General features: G+C 36.4%; 1 pseudogene; it reads left to right on the top strand.

Moving 5' to 3' along the window:
- Positions 1-314: 314 nt before the first annotated feature.
- On the top strand, positions 315-1,244 carry LOC121023615 (olfactory receptor 2L3-like; annotated as a pseudogene).
- Positions 1,245-19,677: the final 18,433 nt, after the last annotated feature.

Genomic DNA, 19,677 nt, shown 5'->3' with positions numbered 1-19,677 from the left:
GTACATTTATGAAGGGCATAGAATTACTCATATCACACTCAGGTGAGTATTAATATTTACCTTTTATTATTTCATGGATTCTTTACAGAAAACTTGGAATGTATATGCTTACCACCTTACTTTGTGACTTTGTGAAACAACATATAACTTCTTTCTCAAAGTAAGAAATGTTGATCATTTATTTAAGGAACAAGGTATTTCATAAAAACTTCAGAATTAGACTAAAATAATTTGAATAAAATGTAAAAACTCATATTTCTTTATTTTTCACATATGAGTTTTTCTCTTTCTTCAAGAATACCAATGAGTAGAAAATGGAAAATAACAGCCAAACATTAACAGGCTTCCTTTTATTGGGGTTTTTCCCCCATCGAGAATTGGGTTGTTTCTTTTCATTCTCATTATTTTCATTTTCCTAATGGCTTTTTTTGGCAACCTGTCCATGATTCTCCTCATCCTCCTGGACACCCATCTCCACACATCCATGTATTTTCTACTTAGTCACCTCTCCCTCATGGACTTGAACTTCATCTCCACCATCATTCCCCAGATGGCATCCAATTATGTCTTTGGAAACAAGTCTATCTCCTTCATTGGGTGTGGGATACAGAGCTTCTTTTTGACTTTAGCAGATGCAGATGGGTTACTATTGGCCTCCATGTCCCATGATCGCTATGTGACTATTTGCTTTCCTCTTCATTATCCCATTCGTATGAGCAAAAAAGTGTGTGTGTTGATAATAACAGGATCTTGGATAATGGGCTCAATCAACTCCTGTGCCCACACTGTATATGCCCTCCATATCCCTTATTGTTGATCCGGGTTCATCAACCATTTCTTCTGTGATGTCCTAGCCATGTTGACTCTGGCCTGCATGGACACCTATGATCTATGAGTACACAGTGTTTGTGAGCACCACACTCTTGATTGCATTTCTTTTCATTGGCATTGCATGTTCCTGTGGCCGAGTTCTCCATGCTATCTGCCACATGCACTCAACAGAAGGAAGGAAGAATCCCTATTCGACCTGCAGCACATACCTCATTGTGGTGACTTTCTACTCTGCACCCTTTGCTTACATTTACCTATGCCCAAGATGGCTGAGATCTCCCACAGAAGCCAAGGTTCTGGTTGCCTTCTACATTATTCTGACCCCAATGCTCAACCCCATCATTTATATCCTGAGAAACAAGGAGGTGATGGGAGCCCTGAGAAGAGTTATTCAGAGGATCTGCTCTATATAAATTTGACAAAGTTCTCTTTAATCCTGCTGCCTTAAAATTCCATCTTTTTCACCTTTTACACTCATTAGGAGCAATGACATTCCAAGAATGAAGACAGAGATTATATTAATCTAGAAAATTGAAATAATTGAGATTTGACAAAATAATTTTATATTCTTTTATTTGTTTGTTTTCTTTGTGGTAATTTTTCAATAAATAGAAAGAACAAATATTTTCCCTTAGCCTGTGGGTAGTAAGATTTTATTAATATATTAAAATGATAATGGAAACAATCCAACATGATGGTATCACACATTACAATAATTCATATATACTTAACATCTCTTCCCAAATGGCTAAAATAGGAAAAATAACAGAAAGTGTTATCACGTTCCCAGGTTTCTTTGAAATCTAATATATATATATACATATATATACATATATATATGTATATATATATATGTGTGTGTATATATATGTGTGTGTATATATATATGTATATATATATATTTATCCTTTATATATATTTACCATTTATATATATTTACCCTTGCCTGGTGAAAAAATGATTCTTCTGTTCCCTTATTTTCAGGGGAAGTGATAGGTATGGATATTGGACAAAGAACTCTGTATAGAATTAGACATTCTCTCACCAGTAAGGAGGAAATACAAGTTTATATATTTTATGAGAAGGACTCTGGAAGTAACTAGATGAATCTAAGAAAGTCATTTACAGCAGGTCTACATGATTGGGATAATTGTGATCAGGAAAATGAAGAATAGACTATGGAATAATAAGAGCCTTTTTCTAAAAGGATTGATGGGAGTTATATACTGTTTAGTGCAGATTAGTCAGTCTGAGCCACTCCCCAGTTGTCTTTCAAAACACTCATTTCACAACCCCAAAAACCACTGACTCCATTTCATAAGATGATTTCTGTTATCAGCATTTCATTATACATTTAATATTCTTATAATTCTACTGAATGAAATTTGGGTGCTTTGCTTTATTGTTAACCTCTCTGTAGCACGGTTTTCAATAGAGATACCTGTTTAATGACTAGCTTACAAAGGTCTTCCCATTGCCTGCAGGCTAGTTCTACACCTGGGCACTATGAATGAACAGTCATCACTGTTTACGGAGTAAGTCTTCTATACTCTTTATTATATAAGAGTGGGTGTAAATAAGGAAGCTAGAATTAACATGTACAAAGCCCTGTATTATCCACAGCATCACAGTGATGAATGACTGATATATTAGAATTGGATATAAGTATTTTCCCCCCAAATAGAAGATCTGCATGTTAGATTATATACTGTAATTATGGATGCTTTTATACTAAAACTAAGAGAGTCATTAGAGATTTCTTGACTATTTACTGTTTAAAAGCTTTATTTTGAAATGGTGTAACTATGATGCGAAATTTTTTATCAAAAGAACGTGTATGATTAATCTTTTAAAAAAGGAAGAGTTTGCTTAAGTTTCCTTCATATCACATAACTTCATTTTCAAATTTTGAAAAAAAAAAGACATTCACTGTTTGGTATCAATGGCCAACGGTTCATTAGACATTACTCTTTACTACCAAGGTTTTCCAGTTGAATTAATTTGGGGTTTGAAATGTAATTAGTTAAGGTTCTTAACTAAAGTAAATTCATTGTTTAATAGAAAAAAAATCGGTAGAATTTAAGCAGAAAATATTATATTAAAAAGAGTGACAGGCACCTGGGGGTGCATCCAACTACTTGATATTGTTTCAGGTCATGATCTCTCAGTTGTGAGATCAAACCCCACATCAGGCTGTGCACTGAGCATGGAACCTGCTTGGGATTCTCTCTCTCCCTCTCTGTCTGTCCCTTCCTCTCTTTAGCTCTCTTCTGTCTCAAAAGAAATAAATTAACATTAAAAAAAGAAAAAAGTGAGAGACTTTCAGACTCTTCAGAAATTCTGGCCCAATGATGTCTGGAAAATACATAACCAAAATCAATTTCCAAAATGTGTCTGAGATTAATTAATACGACTCACACCATTCACAGCTCAAAAATCATATGATGAGCTCCTCTGAAAACTTGATGAATTGCAATAAACACTTATTTATTTTTCTTGTGCTGTTTTCTTAGTGAATGTGCATATCCCTTGTTTATTTGAAGGCACCCACTTTAAAGTTAAAGTTTGAAATTAAAAGATTTAATAGAAAGTATTATTATATTCCCTTCCTATAACTGAGAGTCAAAAAAGGAAGTGACTATTTAGTTTTAACATAGACATCAGAACTTTTCCTTCCTAAGACATGTCAAGAGGGAAGTCAGACACAAAACAATGATCAAAGTTCTCTAAAATTTCTGTTGAAACAAGGGTCCTGTTTTGTGAAGAATATATAAGAAATATATATATTTCAAATATGCCAATGTGATTATCTATTTAAATACCTGTATTGTTCAATAAAAAATTCAAATAGATTGAAAACAATGTTTTAAATATTTTTTTGTGAGTGTTTTTTTTGTTGTGGTTGTGGTTGTTTGTTTATATCTTTGTTTTTTTTTTTTGTTCTGTTTTGTTTTGTTTTTGAAAAAGAGAGAGACACACAGAGTGAAAGGGGGAGTGGTAGAGAGAGAGAATGGAGAGAATCCTAAGCAGACTGAACTGTCAGTGCAGAGCCCTGCATGGGGCTCCAGCTCAAAAATTATGACATCATGAGCTGAGCCAAAATCAAAATTTGGATGCTTAACCAACTCAGCCACCCAGGCACCCAAGAATTTTTTAAACAAATACATAGAAACATCAGTGTTATTATTTAGATTTATTTAAAAAATGATTTTAAACATATATGTAATTAATTGCATGAAATTCTTATAAGTTAAGAGTATATTTTCTTCTAAATGCTATTAAGCATTCCAGTGCAATTTAATAAATATGTTATCCTTTTTATTTTAAGTTGACTGGACACTTTTTTCAGATATTTTGTTTCTACACACTTGTGATATGATTTTGAACGCTTTATTTTTATTTCCCCTGATTTCTTTCTGTTTTTCTAAAAAGTATTTTTTTTCCTCCTTTCTCTCAATCCTCACCCCCTCACTTTGGCAAACACCAATCTGTTTTCTGTGTCTACGAGCTTGTTTTCTTGTTGTGTTTTGTTTTATCTTCCATACATAGGAGAGATCATTTTGCATTTGTTTTTCTCTTTCTAATATATTTCACATACAATAATACCTTCAAGGTCTAATCCATGTTGTAACAAATGGCAAGATTTCATTACCTGTATAAATGTATTTAATATAAATTTGTAATTATATTTCACTTTTATTTAAACATTTAAATATGATATACATATATAAATATATAGTTATTATATCTATATTATATATACATATGTATATTTATATTTATTATATCTATATTTTGTGCATTTATATTTACTATGTTATATTATTGTTTTAATAAATAGACATGCATGTATATATATATTTATACATATATATGTGTACAAGCATATTTATTATATGTGCATTTAAATATAGTCTGTGCAATATATAATGAGTAAATTATATATATATATATATATATATATAATATTCACTCAACCATTAATGGGTTCTTAGGATACATAAGTTGTTTCCCTGTCTTAGCTTTTTTTTTTTTTATTTTTTTTTTAACGTTTATTTATTTTTGAGACAGAGACAGAGCATGAACGGGGGAGGGTCAGAGAGAGAGGGAGACACAGAATCGGAAGCAGGGTCCAGGCTCTGGGCCATCATCAGCCCAGAGCCCGACGCGGGGCTCGAACTCACAGACCGTGAGATCTTGACCTGAGCTGAAGTCGGATGCTTAACCGACTGAGCCACCCAGGCGCCCCTCCCTGTCTTAGCTTCTTAGCCATTGTCAATACTGCTGCAATGAACATAGGAATGATCAATGAACATAAAGATGCATATATCTTTACAAACAGTGTTTCTGAAATCTTTGGATAAATATCCAGCAGTGGAATTTAGGGATGTATGGTAGTTCCATTTTTAGTTTCAAGAGGAAAACTCCATATTGTTTTCTGTACTGGCTGCACCAATTTTCATTCTCCCCAATAAAAAACAACGATTTCCATTTTTCCCCATCCTCACCAACACGTTATTCCCTGTCTTTTTGAAAATAGCTATTCTTAATGTGTAAGGTCATATCTCATTGTGGTTTTTATTTGCTTTTCCTGATTATTTATGATGTTATACATCTTTTGTTTTCTTTCTTTCTTTAACTTTTACCCATCTATATGTCTTCCTTGGAAAACAAACTCTATTCATGTCTTCTGTCCATTTTGTAACCAATTTTTATGCCATTGAAATTGTGTGTTCTTTATCTGTTTTGAATACTAGCTTCCCTAAGGATAAATATGATTTACAAGTACCTTTCTTATTCAGTAGTTTGACTTTTAATTTTGTTGATGGTTCTTTGGTGTGCATATTTTTAGTTTAATGTACCCCACTTATCTTTACTTCTCTTCTTTTTGTCTTTGTGTAAGATTTATGTAAATAATAACTATTATAAATATCTGTGTCAAGAAGCTAACCACCTGTTTCTTCCAGAAGTTTTATGGTGTCTATTCTTACATTTGTCTTCAAACACTTTTAAAATAATTTTTGTGTATGGTTCAAGATAATGGTTCAATTTTATTTTTTGTTTGCATGTGGCCACACAGTTTTCTGACTGAAAATGCATAGGATGTACAATTACTGAATAGACTATACTTTCAACATAGTATATTCTTGGTTTCTTTGTTGTACATTAGTTAACCATATATTCATGGGTTTATTTCTGGTCTGGGTATCCTTTCCCTTCCTCATCCTTTAGAATACACTGAATGCCATGGCGTCTTTAAATGTTCACTGTTTTTGCGTCTCCTGGAGAAGTATGCTTCTACACCTCCTACACACTGTTTAGGAAGCACAGGGTATTTTATGTCACTTTATTATCAGGGTCTTATGGGCTGTTAGGGACTGATTACTTCACTGATTGAACTCACAGCCATCTCAGTGTATCTACCATCAGGTGTTCACCCATGGTGTTTGTGGTTCCCTAAGGATAATTTTGCCCTGAGATCCCACCAACAGGCTCCATTATATCTCAGACTCAAGTTCTGTTGAATTTCTAATGTAAATCCCCCCAAAATAGCAGGTAGTGTTCAGGCATGAACTAACAATCAAGTGGTATTTATTCTGGTTTGCAAGGCTGGTTCAATACTCACAAATCAATCAACATGATACACCACTTTAATAAAAGAAATGATAAGAACTGTATGATCATTTCAATAGATGCAGAAAAAAACATTTGACAAAAGCAAGATCCATTCATGACAAAAAAAAAGTATGGTTAGCATTATTCATCACAATAAAGGCAATATGCAAAATACTCACAGCTAATATCACCCTCAATGGGGAAAAACAGAGATTTTCCTCTGTAGTCAGGAATAAGACAGGGATGCTTACTGTCATCACTGTATTTAACATAGTAGTGGAACTCCTTACCACAGCAATGAGAAAAGACAAAGGAATAAAAGACATCTAAACCTGCAAGAAAGAAGTGAAATGTTTCCTATTTGCACATGACACGATTCCCTATATAGAAAGCAGAAGGACTCACCAAAACATTGCTAGAAGTTACACACTAGTTTAGTAAAGACCCAGGATACAAAATCGACATACATAAATCTTGTATTCCTATACAACAATGAGGCAGCAGAAAGAGAAATCAAGGAATTGATCCCACTTACAATTGAACCAAACACATAAGATATCTAATAATTCACCTAGTTAAAGTGTTAAAGATCTGTACTCTGCAAACTATAAAACACTGATAAAAGAAATTGAGGATGATGCACAATAAAAATGTAAAGACATTCCAGGCTTATGGACTGGAAGAACAAACATTGTTAAAATGTCTATACTACCCAAAGCACTCTACACATTTAATGCAATCCAATTCAGATTACCACCAGCATTTTTTCACAGAGCTACAGCAAATAATCCTAAAATATGTATGGAGCCACAGAAGACCAAATACACAAGGCAAACTTGAAAAGCAAAGCAAAGATAGAGGCATCACATCTCCAGACCTATTATGAAGCAGTAATGATCAAGGCGGTATGCTGTTGGCACAAAAATAGACACTTAAATCAATCAAACAGAATAAAAAACTCAGAACTGAACTCACAACTATATGGTAAATCAATCTTCAACAATGCAGGAAAGAATATCCGATGGGAAGGTGCTGGAAAGCAACATGCAAAAGAATGAAAATGGACGATTGTCTTATATCATACACAAAAATAAATTCAGAATGTATGAAAGACCTAAGTGTGAGACAGGAAACTATAAAAACCCTAGAGGAGAACACAGGCAATAGCCTCTTTGACATTGACCTCAGCAACTTCTTACTAGATATATCTCCTGAGGCAAAAGAAACAAAGACAAAAATAAAGTATAAGAATTCATCAAAATAAAAAGTTCCTGCACAGCAAAAAAACCCAAAAGACTAAAAGGCAGCCTATGGAATGGGAGAATATATTTGTAAATGGCATATCTGATAAAGAGTAAGTATCCAAAATATAATGAACTTAGAAAACTCAACACCCCAAAAGTAATAATTTAATGAAAAATGTGCAGAGGATATGAATAAACACTTTTTTACCATAGAAGACACAGTTGCTCAACATCACTCATCATCGGGGAAATACAAATCAAATCTACAATGATAGAGGAAGGGCGGAGAGGTGGTGTGTGCTACAAGGATGGGCTGGAGGGAGCCAGGGCAGTGGAGGGCAGCATACCAGGCAAGTCAGAGCCCCCAGGGTCTGGCTTGCAAAAGCGGAGGGGCTGGACTCTGTGAGTTCTGACAGCCAGCTGAACTTAACATCTGGAATGTGAAAAGTCAACAGCTCTGCTCTCAGAGAGCGGGGAGGGTGAGTGGATGCCAGAAGGGAGAGTTGTTGAGCAACAGAAGATGGAGCTCACTCAGCAGGGGAACAAAGGCACTGGCAAGTGCCATCTCCCTCTCCCATCCCCCAGATGAAATTCCAAAGGGAACACATTCCCATCACTGAACTTGCCTGCACTGCACAAACATCCAATGTTGTGCTTCTGTGGATCCATCCCTCTGACAGGCCTGCCTCCCTCCTGGTGCTGCAGGGACCCTCCTGCAGGGGACCACTGATGGCAAAACAAGCTAAGCCTGCCCCTCTAGTCCCTGTGCTCCTTGCGGATCCACCCTGTCTAATATTACCTTGGCCAGATCCCATTGAAACTGCACCACAAACCTGGAAGTGTGCAAGTAGCCCCGACAGGGGCCACACCACTGTAAGTGAGTCCTGCCTCTGGGAGAGGGGAAGATAAGGTACACACAACTCTGACTGTGACCCCAGAGGTGACTGGGGGCAGACATGGGGGCAGACTACAGCCCCACCCACCAACACAAGTTATTCCACACAGCATAGGGGAAGTGCCCTCCAGTTTGGAGCCACAATAGAGACTACTCAAGTGATGAAACAGAAGAATTCTCCTCAAAAGAAAGTCCAGAAAGTAACGACAACTAACGCATGGATCAAAACCGATTTAAGCATTACAGCAGAACAAGAATTTAGAGTAATCGTCATAAAATTAATTGCTGGGCTTGAAAAAAGCACAGAGAACAGCAGAGAATCTATTGCTACAGAGATCAACAGACTAACAAATAGTCATTAGGAGCTAAAAAATGCTATAAATAAGGCGCAAAATAAAATGGAGGCAGTCATAGCATGGATTGAAGAGACAGAGGAGAGAATAGGTGAATTGAAAGATAAAACTATGGAAAAAGAGGAAGCTGAGAAAAAGAGAGATTAAAAATCCAGGAGTATGAGGGGAGAATTAGAGAACTAAGTGACGCAATCAAATGGAACAGTATCCATATCTTAGGAATATCAGAAGAAGAAGAGAGAGAGAAAGGGGCTGAAGGTGTACTTGAAAAAATCATATCTGAGAACTTCTTTGATCTGGGGAAGGAAACAGGCATTGAAATCCAAGAGGCACAGAGAACTCCCTTCAGATGTAATTTGAATCGATCTTCTGCATGACATATTATAATGAAACTGGCCAATACAAGGATAAAGAGAGAATTCTGAAAGCAGCTAGGGAAAAACTGGTTCTAACTTCCAAAGGTAGAACATAACGGTAGTAGAAGACCTATCTACTGCAATTTGGCAAGCCAGAAATGAATGGCAGGAACTCTTCAATGTGATGAACAGAAAAAAATATGCAGCCAAGAATCCTTTGTCCAGAAAGCATGTCACTCAGAATAGAAGGAGAGAGAATTGTTTTCCCAAAAAGACCAAAAATTGAAGGAATTTATCACCACTAAACCAGCCCTACAAGAGATCCTAAGGGGAACTCTGTGAGAGAAATGTTGCAAGGACCACAAACTACCAGAGACATCACTACAAGCATGAAGCCTACATACATGACAATGACTATAAACACATATCTTTCAATAATAACACTCAATGTAAATTGACTAAATGCTCCAAACAAAAAGCATAGGGTATCAGAATTGATGAAGAAGAAGAAGAAGAAGAAGAAGAAGAAGAAGAAGAAGAAGAAAAAGAAGAAGACCCATCTATTTGATGTCTACAAGAGACTCATTTTAGACCTGAGGACACCCTCAGATTGAAAGTTAGGGGATGGAGAATGATCTATCATGCTACTGGAAGTCAAAAGAAAGTTGGGTAGCCATACTTATATCAGACAAACTAGACTTTATATTAAAGGCTGTTACAAGAGATGAAGAAGGGCATTATATAATAATTACAGGGTGTATCCATCAGGAGGAGCTAACAATTGTAAATGTCTATGCACTGAATGCAGGAGCCCCCAAATAGATAAAACAATTCATCACAAACATAAGCAACCTTATTTATAAGAATGTGGTAATGTCAGGGGGCTTTTTTTTTTTACATTTATTTATTTTTGAGAGACAGAGAGAGACAGAGTGTGAGCGGGGAGGGTGGGGGGGTGGGCAGAGAGGCAGGGAGACACAGAATCTGAAGCAGGCTCCAGGCTCTGAGCTGGCAGCACAGATCCCAATGTGGGTCTCAAACCCACAAACTGTGAGATCATGACCTGAGCCGAAGTCAGATGCTTAACTGACTGAGCCACCCAGGCGCCCCTGGCAGGGGACTTTAATACCCCACTTACAACAGTAGATAGATCATGTAGACACAGGATCAATAAAGAAACAAGAGCCCTAACTGATACATTGGATCAGATGGACTTGACAGATATATTTAGAACTCTGCATCCCAAAGCAACAGAATATACTTTCTTCTCAAGTGCACATGGAACATTCTCCAAGATAGATCACATACTGGGTCACAAAATAGCCCTTCACAAGTATACAAGAATTGAGATCATATCATGCACACTTTCAGACCACAATGCTATGAAACTTGAAATCAACCACAGGAAAAAGTCTGGAAAACCTCCAAAAGCATGGAGGTTAAAGAACACCCTACTAAAGAATGAATGGGTCAACCAGGCAATTAGAGAAGAAATTGAAAGTATACAGAAACAAATGAAGATGAAAATACAACAATCCAAATGCTTTGGGATGCAGCTAAGGCAGTCTTGAGAGGAAAATACATTGCAATCCAGGCCTATCTCAAGAAGCAAGAAAAACCCCAAATACAAAATCTAACAGCACACCTAAAGGAAAGAGAAGAAGAACACCAAAGACACCCCAAGCCCAGCAGAAGAAGAGAAATAATAAAGATCAGAGCAGAAATAAACAATATAGAATCTAAAAAAAAAAAAAAAACAGTAGAAGAGATCAATGAAACCAATAGTTGGTTTTTTGAAAAAATAAACAACATTAATAAACCTCTAGCCAGACTTCTCCAAAAGAAAGGGAGATGACCCAAATAGATAAAAATCATGAATGAAAATGGAATTATTACAAACAATCCCTCAGAAATATGAGCAATTATCAAGGAACACTATGAAAACTTACATGCTAACAAACTGGACAACCTGGAATAAATGGACGAATTCCTAAGCACCCACACACTTCCAAAACTCAAACAAGAAGAAATAGAAACTTGAACAGACCCATAACCAGTGAATAAATTGAATCAGTTATCAAAAATCTCCCAACAAATCAGACTCCAAGACCAGGTGTCTTCCCTGGGGAATTCTACCAGACATTTAAAGTAGAGATAATACATACCCTTCTCAAACTGTTCCAAAAAGTAGGGAAGGAAAACTTGATTCTCAAACCTGAAAGAGACCCAGCAAAAAAAGGGCCAATATCCCTGATGACTATGGATGTAAAAATTCTCAACACTATACTAGCAAATCGAACTCAACAGCATATAAAAATAATTATTCACTATGATCAAGTCGGATTCTTTCCTGGGTTGGAGGGATGGTTCAATATTCCCAAATCAATCAATTTGATACATCACATTAATGAAAGAAAAGATAAGAACTATATGGTCCTGTCAATCGATGCAGAAAAAGCATTTGACAAAATTCAGCATCCTTTCTTAATAAAAACCCTTGAGAAAGTCAGGATAGAAGGAACATACTTAAACATCATAAAGCCATTTATGAAAAGCCCACAGCTAATATCATCCTCAATGGAGAAAAACTGAGAGCTTTCCCCCTGAGATCAGGAACATGACAGGGATTTTCACTCTCACCACTGTTGTTTAACATAGTGTTGGAAGTTCTAGCATCATCAATCAGACAACAAAAGGAAATCAAAGGCATCAAAATTGGCAAAGATGAAGACAAGCTTTCACTTTTTGCAGATGACATGATAGGGAACATAGAAAATCTGATACTCTCCACCAAAAGTCTGCTAGAGCTGATACATGAATTCAGCAAAATCTCAAGAAACAAAATTAATGTACAGAAATTAGTTGCATTCTTATACACTAATAATGAAGCAACAGAAAGACAAATAAAGAAACTGATCCCATTCACAATGGTACCAAGTATCATAAAATAGGTAGGTATAACTTCAACCAAAGATGTAAAATATCTGTACGCTGAAAACTATAGAAAGCTTATGAAGGAAATTGAAGAAGATACCAAAAAATGGAAAATATCCCATGCTCATAGATTGGAAGAATAAATATTGTTAAAATGTCAATAATACAGAAAGCAATCTACACATTCAGTGTAATCCCAATCAAAATGGCACCAGCATTCTTCTTGAAGCTAGAACAAGGAATCCTAAAATTTGTATGGAACCAAAAAAGACCCCGAATATCCAGAGTAATATTGAAGAAGTCCGAAGTGGGAGGCATCACAATCCCACAATTCAGCCTCTCCTACAAAGCTGTAATCATCAAGACAGCATGGTATTGGCACAAAAACAGACACATAGACCGATGGAATACAATAGAGACCCCAGAATTGGACCCACAAATGTATGGCGAACTAATATTTGACAAAGCAGGGAAGAATATCCGATGGAAAAAAAGACAGTCTCATTAACAAATGGTGCTGGGAGAACTGGACAGCAACATGCACAAGAATGAAACTAGACTACTTTCTTACACCATTCACAAAAATAAACTCAAAATGGATGAAGGACCTGAATGTGAGACAGGAAACCATCAAAACCCTAGAGGAGAAAGCAGGAAAAGACCTCTCTGACCTCAGCCGCAGGCATTTCTTACTTGACACACCTCCAAAGGCAAGGGAATTAAAAGCAAAAATGAACTATTGGGACCTCATGAAGATAAAAAGCTTCTGCACTGCAAAGGAAACAATCAACAACACAAAAAGGCAACCAACAGAATGCTAAAAGATATTTGCAAATGACATATTGGACAAAGGGCTAGTATCCAAAATCTATGAAGAGCTCACCAAACTTCACACCCGTAAAACAAATAATCCAGTGAAGAAATGGGAAGAAAACATGAACAGACCCTTCTCGAAGGAAGACCTCCAGATGGCCAACAGGCACATGAAAAGATGCTCAACGTCACTCCTCATCAGGGTAATACAAATCAAAACCACACTATCACCTCACACCAGTCAGAGTAGCTAAAATGAACAAATCAGGAGACTATAGATGCTGAAGAAAATGTGGAGAAACAGGAACCCCCTTATATTGTTGGTGGGAATGCAATGTGGTGCCTCCGCTCTGGAAAACAGTGTGGAGGTTCCTCAAAAATTAAAAATAGACCTATCCTATGACCCAGCAATAGCACTACTAGGAATTTACCCAAGGATACAGGAGTGCTGATGCATAGGGGCACTTGTACCCCAATGTTTACAGCAGCACTTTCAACAGTAGCCAAATTATGGAAAGAGCCTAAATGTCCATCAACAGATGAATGGATAAAGAAGTTGTGGTTTATGTATACAATGGAATACTAGTTGGCAATGAGAAAGATTGAAAAATGGCCTTTTATAGCAATGTATATGGAACTGGAGAGTGTTATGCTCAGTGAAAGAAGTCATACAGAGAAAGACAAATACCATTTATTTTCACTCTTATGTCGATCCTGAGAATCTTGACAGAAGAGTATGGGTGAGGGGAAGGGAAAACAAAGTTAGAGAGGGAGGGAGGAAACCATAAGAGACACTTAAAGACTGAGAATAAACTGAGGTTTGATGGGGGTGGGAGGGCGGGGAAAGTGGGTGATGAGCTTGAGGAGGGCACCTGTTGGGATGAGCACTGGTTGTTGTATGGAAACGAATTGGACAATAAATTTCATATAAAAAATAAAACTAAGTAAAATTATATACATACATACAAACAAACATATATGTGTATATACACACACATACATACATACATACATACACATATATACACATACATATGCATACATATATATACACATATATATACATACATATACACACACATATACGTACATACATACACACACACACACACACACACACATATATATATATATATATTGCTGATGCACTGCTCTCCTTTTCCCATCCTTGTTACTGTGTCAAGTATTAAGATTACATGTCAACTGACATTTTTAATTTTGTCCTGACTAGATTTTACTTCTTTCATCTCCACAGAGAGGGATTCTATGCTTTTTTCAACAGCAGCTTGTATTTTTATAATCGTAGTTCTATATTTGAGTTCAAACATGTTGTATATAACTGTGTTGGTTAAGCTCTTGCCTGCCATTTCTTCCTGTTCTATCTTTTGGGGTGAATTGCTTCCTTTTGTCATTTTAGAAGAAAAAAATTAATAAAATAAAAAGTAAAAAAAATAAAATAAAACAAAAAAACAAATAAAGGAAATAAGATCCTGTGTGTTTGTTCTGTTTGTGAAAAGAAGGTTGATAACGTAGAGAAAAAAAGAAAGTTATACAAAGAAATGAAAAGAAAAGTAAGAAAAAAATTAAAAATGAAAGAATGCATATAATAAAGTAGAATGAAATGAAATAAAGTGAAACTGATTTAAAACATTACCAAAAATAACTGGCAAGAAAATAATTTAAAAAACTAAAAAAAAAACAATTTAAAAAAGAAAATATTTTTTTCTCTTTCTGTATCCAAGAAAAGAAAAAAGAAAAAAAAGAAAAAAACCCTTTAATCAAATCAGAAGCAAAACAAACAAAACAAAAACAAAAACAAAAAAACAAATCAATGAACAAATAAACAGAATGAAATCTGAATTAAGTTACATCCAGCTTCCCCTAGAACAAAAACTATGAAGCACTGTATGGTCCATATACTAAGAAGGTGGATGTACTTGTGCTGGTCTTCTAGGGGATGTGTTAGGAGGGTGCAGTTGGGTGGCATTTGGTATAAAGTTTCCGTTCTCCACTAGGTGGTGCTTCTTAGCTTACTGGGGTGGATTGGTATGGTGTGCATGCAAGTCCATGCACGTGTATGTGTGGTGCAGGTGATGTGGAAATGGCTTCACCCAGTTTCCTAGTCTCTGGAACAGTTTTGCAATCTCACTGACCTGAGATCATGTACCCCTGCCTTGTCTCAGGCATCAGTCTACTCCTTGTCTCTACCCTGTCCATGTCTATTCCATCAGGCTGCCAGGTGGAGCCTTCCTCCAGAATTTTATCTCAGATAGAGTTGTGTTTCAAAACCCCTCACTTCAGAGAACCTCGGAGCTTAGTACCACTCCAAATCTCTGGGGTAGGGTCTTGCTGAGCAATGGCCAGGTGTTGGCTTGCTCCAGAAGATGTGTGATCACTCAGTGGCAGAATTTCAGGTATTTTGGAAAATCACAACACATAGCCTGCACCAGGTTTCACCTCACTCTGAAGTCTTTGTCCCAATCCCAACAAATGTGGTTGTTCTCTGAGGTCCACTGGAAACTTTGCATGTGGGGAGGCCATATGGCTTCTACCAAATGCTCTCCACATGGGGGAACTCCTTATCCCTGTGTGGCACATGGACGCTTCAGACCCTGCTGTCTGTTTCTGGGGATTCATGCTTTTTCTTCACAAGAGTGCCACCAGGCACTGGGCTCCAGAATTTCAGACTCTGTGTTCCACTGTTCATAGAATCTTAATGGTATTGAAACCCTCTCCTTTCTCCCCACCGATGGCTTTGGGGTATATATTTCTTGGTCAGTCCCTTGTGAGTGTTTTCACTCTTTCTCTTTCTCTCCAGCTACTTTTAGGGGAGTGCTTTTCCTGCACTCTCTTGATGCACCACATTCCCCCCGTTTATCTTCCTCTGTCTTCTCTCTGCAAAAACAGCTCCCTAACTTCCTTGAGTTTTCTCTCCCCCAGTTTAACTCTCTGCACTACTTACCCTCTGGGTTCTGTGGTTAAAGTGTTGCAGATTTTTGTGTCAATCCTGAGATAATTTTTCAAGTTGTGTAAAATCCTCATATCTATTTCCAAGATTTGTGCTGATTTAGCTGTGTTTTCAGGGACAGAGACAAGCTGAGAGCTTCCATGCTGTTCTGCCATCTTGAATCACAGTCCCAAATTTTATATTTTATACATATATGTAAATGTATGCATTCAATCTATATTTTGATGGACACTAGTTCTTTTTATCCATTTGGGAATATTATAAACAATATTGTAAGGACATTTATATACTTGTTTCTCATTGCCTTTAGGAATACAATTACTTACCTTTTGTTTTTAAAATTTTGATTATTGGGTTATAGAGTGTTTCCTAAATTGCATAATGCAAAAATTTTTCCAAATTACTATGGCAAATTATATTCACACCAGTACATTATGAAGGATTATTTTGTTTCTTTCCCTCACCAATATGTGCTATTCTTTGAATATTTAATATATGGAAACATGCTGGTCATAGGAAAATATATAACTGTGGTTTTAATATGCATTTTCCTAATGGACAAAATGTTGAATATGTTCATTTGTTTATTAGATGTCTGGATTAACTCTTTCTTGAGGTGTTTTCTGGCTTTACTTAATTTTTATATGTATTTTTCCTCATATTTTTGAAAATACTCTTTCTGATTTTGTTGCTTCTGATCCTCTTTATGTTTTGTTTTCATTAATATAATTGGCTTATTTTAATATAGTAAAAATCATCCATTTGTTTTAGTGTCAGTAATTTTATGTCTTATTTGAAATATTCCCTAAGAGTATAAAGACAGTGACTCATGTTATTTTCTAAATTTTGTATAATTTTGTTTATATTTAAGACTGAAATACACTTAAAGTTGACATCTATGTGTGATATGAAGTAAGAATGCATTGAAAATTTTCCATATGAACACCTACTTTCCTGATCACCATTTATTAAAATGTGTTCTATTTCACCTGCTGATTTGCACCCCTCCCTTGGTCCCTGGGTGTCTGTCGATCTTGCTATGGAAAAGAGAATGAGAGCCAGCACTTCATCCTCTTTTAGCTCAGTCCTGTAGTGAGCATTATATATCATCATGGAAGCCATTATCAGGAATCACACTGAGCAAGCCCTCTTAGTGTGTGCTGCTTTTTGTGTTATACCTGCAAAGAGCTGCATTTTCTGTTTAGGCAATAAACCAGATGTAGATATGTCTATATCCCATTGCCCCAAAGTCTCCAAATATTTGTGTTCTCCACCTTTTTAGTGTAGTTCCCTCTATAGGAAAGGAGTTGGCGTGGGGCCATAGAAAGGAGAGGGACCTTCTAATCAGAGACTGACAGAACTGTGTATCACTCTTTTCCATTTGGAAATGAGAGATTTAATGTCCCTTAGCAGACTTGTTGGACAGATGGTCAGGATGAGCCACCCAGACCTGTAAAGGGGTGAGAGCACCTTCTCCTAGTTCTCTTTACATGGCAACCACTTGGCATTTCTCTTCTTCCTCAGTTCTCCTATAGATTACACTCAGTCCGTGAAAGCTGTTTAGATTTGTTCTCACCATATTTTTCCCTTTCCTCACTTGTGGCATCATTCTCAGACTGTATTTGGAAACCCAAACTGTATATTTTCCCCAGCCCATCAGCTTTGCTCATGCACCCATCTCCCTAACAGCTTCTGTGGCTCTCAAAAGTTCTTTACTTCCCAGATAAGTGGATGTTGGCACATTCCTGAGGAAAACGATCTCCAGAATTCAGCATCAGCAATCAGCCTCAGTGACTGATGCTCAAACACTGATTTTCTTTCCTTTGTGGCTGTCAGCTGCAATTAGAGCTTCTGTGTTATTTGGCTGTAAAAAGAGGTGAAAAATGGCCTCCATAATATTTCTGAAAGAAATATTTATCCCAGACCACACAACTCATAAATTACTCTGATAACCCTTCTGTTACTGGTATTGCCAAGGATCTTCAACTGTCTCATGGCTCAGGAATCAAGAACAAGACACTCGAGCTGCTTTCCAGAATTCTCTTTATGCCATAGAAGGAAAACAATTGGACAGCCACAGGATTTAACACTGATGACATCACGATTTCCACTCAACAAAATCCGCATCTTTATTCTTGCACCTTATTTTAGGCTTGCTTTGGCAATTTTCACTTTATTCCCACATTAAGAAAAATACCTGTCAAAGAATCAATTCCACTTACAATTGTACCAAAAGCCATCAGATACTATGAATAAACCTAACTAAAGAGGTAAAATAATTGTACTCAGAAAACTAGAAAGCTTATGAAAGAAATTGAAGAGGACACAAAGACAGAAAAGCATTCCATGCTCATGGATTGGAAGAATAATTATTGTTAAAATGTCTATGCTACCCAAATCAATCTAGACATATAATGCAAAACCTATAAAAAAAAACCGCATTCTTGACAGACCTAGATCACACAATTCTAAAATTTTCATGGAACTATAAAAGACACAGTCGGGGCTCGGTTGGTTTCCCTGAGTTCGACTCTGGTCATGTCCTCACAGTTTGTGAGTTTGCACCCCACATCAGGTTCTATGCTGACAGCTCAGAGCCTGGAGACTCATTGGGATAACGTGTCTCCCTCTCTCTGCCTCTGTTCCACTCATGTTCTTTCTTCCTTCCTCAAAAATAAACAAACATTAAAAACAATTACAAAAGCATACAAATCGTCAAATGAACCTTCTGCCACATTTTCTCCCTTCTCCTTCTCCTCCTTCTCCTCCTCCTCCTCCTCTTCCTCCTTCTCCTCCTTCTCCTCCTCCTCCTTCTTCTAAATCACAGAGATTTTATTGCAAGTTAAGTAGTCATTGAGTTTTGTAAGTCTACCTTTGGTACAATACCGTTCTTCCCTTCTTCCTTTCAGCTTCATCATTTTCGATAATTTTATCTTCAATAGCATTAATTTATTTTTTTCCTTCAACCATCCTTGCTGTCACGCCATCCAGTCAGATTTACATTTCAGTTATAGAATTTTTAATTTCAGGTTCACCAGTTTTTCGTTGTTTTCTCCTTAGTGTTAGTTATCTCTTTAGGGATTTTTAGTGTTTTCTATTCTTTTATATCTTAATTTTTTTTCTTAATTCTGTTTCAGACATCATGCTTTTATCTGTATTTATTAAATCCCTTGTCATCCCTTCTTCTTGTTCTTTCTTTTGAGGTGTATTCTTCCATCATTTAATTTCGTCTAGATCACTGTGGGTTTTTTGTTTGTTTGTTTGTTTGTTTGTTTTTGTCATGTGTGTGCGTGTGTGTGTGTGTGTGTGTGTGTGTGTGTGTCTGATTGTTGGGAAGCCTGTCATATTCCTGCTCCTGAGAGCAATGACTTTATTAAGAAGAGGTCCATAAAAAATGGAGGGGGGGGCTCTATATGTACTCTACTGTTGGTGTTTTGTTTATGCACACTCCCAATTCAGTACTCTGAAGAGTTTCTCCTTGCCTGAAGGTGGAGAGTGTTTGGCCATTGTCCATTGTGTGGCAAGTTTTAACTATGTGTGTTTTGGTCTTCTTCTTAAAAGAATCTAGATCAAAATAGGATAGGATAGAATAGAATAGAACAAAACAAAAAATAAAAATAAAAATAAAATAAAATAAAATAAAATAAAATAAAATAAAATAAAATAA

This window comes from Herpailurus yagouaroundi, unplaced genomic scaffold, assembly GCF_014898765.1.
Source record: "Herpailurus yagouaroundi ecotype Mexico unplaced genomic scaffold, PumYag 566, whole genome shotgun sequence".
In the NCBI taxonomy this organism is placed as follows: Eukaryota; Metazoa; Chordata; class Mammalia; order Carnivora; family Felidae; genus Herpailurus; species Herpailurus yagouaroundi.
Note: the sequence above shows the minus strand (reverse complement) of the source record. Positions and strands in the feature narration are given on the sequence as shown.